At 28.5% G+C, this 2,277-nt stretch overlaps 1 long non-coding RNA gene across 1 annotated transcript; it reads left to right on the top strand.

Moving 5' to 3' along the window:
* The first annotated feature begins 754 nt into the window (after positions 1 to 754).
* On the top strand, positions 755 to 1,166 carry LOC126737693 (uncharacterized). The gene is made up of 3 exons (XR_007661082.1): positions 755 to 852; positions 904 to 986; positions 1,040 to 1,166. It is a non-coding gene; the product is annotated as an uncharacterized LOC126737693 (long non-coding RNA).
* Positions 1,167 to 2,277: the final 1,111 nt, after the last annotated feature.

Below are 2,277 nucleotides of genomic sequence, written 5' to 3'. Positions count from 1 at the left end.
AGAGGATCTCGGATGATCATTATTCATTGTGGTTCAAAAGAAGGTTGGGTGAAAGATGGACTGAAATTGTGTGGCAAAAAAATAGAAGAGTGCAATGTGGACTATCATAGAAACATGCATGCAGATATATTTGAAACCTGGTTTGAGAAAACATTAATTCCAAATTTAAAGGAAAACAGTGTCATTGTTATGGATAATGCATCATACCATTCAAGGCTTTCTGAGAAAATCCCAAACACATCTTCACATAAATTGAAAATTGAGACATTTTTATTAAAAGATGATCTCTATTTTCATAAATCTTATACAAAGAAACAATTATTGGAAGTTGTGAATACCAAATCATGGGAAAAGCAGTATGTAGTAGATTACATCAACAAAAAGTATGGTCATACTGTCCTCAGACTTCCTCCATATTATTGTGTATTTAATCCTATCGAGTTAATTTGGGGACAACTAAAAGGGAGAATTCGCAGGAAAAATAAGTATCCAAAATTTGATAAAAAAGTTATAAATTTGATTAAGGAGGAAGTTATGAATTAAGGAGAGGAAGAGTGGAGAAAGTCTGAGGAAAAAATTATAAGATATGAAGAGGAATATCGTAATTTGCATCAGATTATTTTGAATGGAGGCGACCGTTTCATAATAAATTGGGATAATGATGAATCTGATGCAGAAATTGAAGATCTGTGGCTAAACTAGTTATTGTTGCATATGATAAGAAAACCCTTTTTTATTAATTAAACAAATTACAATTTTTTTTACAGTTTACTGCCTCTGTTTGTCCTTCAGCGATACAATAAAGACTGCTTCTTCCTGCATTCTCTGGGAAAAAGTCAGTTTTTTGCCATAGTAAGAAAACCCTTTTTTTATTAATTAAACAAATTACAATTTTTTTTACAGTTTACTGCCTCTGTTTGTCCTTCAGCGATACAATAAAGACTGCTTCTTCCTGCATTTTCTGGGAAAGTCCCTTTTTTGCCATAGTAAGAAAACCCTTTTTTTACTAATTAAACCAGTTAACATATTTTTTTTAGAGTTTACTGCCTCTGTTTGTCCTTCAGCGACATAATAAAGACTGCTTCTTCCTGCATTCTCTGGGAAAAAGTCCCTTTTTTGCCATAGTAAAAAAATCCTTTTTTTATTAATTAAACAAGTTTAAATTTTTGATTTAATGATTTTTTGTCCATGATTTATCTTATAGAGATATTATAAAACCAGTTTAATTTTTTTTTTACAGTTACTGCCACACTTGTTCTGTCTCAGAGAGGCAAGACTACTTCTTTCATAATTCACTGGAAGAAAAAGCCTATTCTACATCTGAGTTGTAAATATTTAAACAAAAATTGTAAATTCATTATTAATTTAATTTAAAAAATTATTTCTGCTACTCGTGTACACTTTTTAAATCTGTTTTAGTATCCAAATGCTTTATTGCGACTGTGCGAGATGAAGTTGAAATCCATAGCAGCAACAAAGAAACTGGTTCCTTCCTTAATGGAAGAAACTGCTAAAGAAAACAAGGAAAAATTGAGTTTAGAAAATTAACTCTTTGGGTCAGATTCAAATGAGTAATTTTAAGATTTTGTATAGGAATTTTAGTTTTTAGTATAAGCATTTATTTTTGTTAATTTTCATCTAATCTCTTCTATTATGCACAATAACTATATATGAGGCAAACAAATTAATAAATATTACATTCAGGATGCAAAGTGTGTTTTTTTATAATGAAAACTTGTGTATTTTACACACATAAGATAAAGACAGCTAGATGATTTTCAATGTAAAAGTTTATTTTAAAAAATATACTTCCACTTTTCTGACGACATAATTACTTTTTATAAAAAGAAGTTGGTACTAAATATATAGAGATGAGAGTTTTCATGAGTATATGATTATAATAATATATCATAATAGGTATTAATTTAAAAAAAAACAATAATAAAGGACATTGAATGTGGTAGCCAAAATGCCCGTTAATAATAACCACCAAATAAAAATAAATCTCAATACCCAAAAAAAGGAAATTATAAAATTTGAAGATAAACCAAAACATTTGTCCCTTTTGTGTCAAAAAGTAAATCTTTAATGCCTTAATTCACAGAATAAATAGGTCTAAGTAATTCGTACCACTTATTCTCTCATCACTTGTTATAAACATCCCACTGATGCTAAAAACTAAATTTATTAAATTAAAATTTTTGGTTACTCATTTTACGTGCTTAAATCTTATATTTAAATAAAATATTATCTTGCTATCAACTATCCTGAATTTCT

Source organism: Anthonomus grandis, chromosome 6, assembly GCF_022605725.1.
Source record: "Anthonomus grandis grandis chromosome 6, icAntGran1.3, whole genome shotgun sequence".
NCBI lineage: Eukaryota > Metazoa > Arthropoda > Insecta > Coleoptera > Curculionidae > Anthonomus > Anthonomus grandis.
This window is presented reverse-complemented; position numbering and strand designations above follow the sequence as displayed.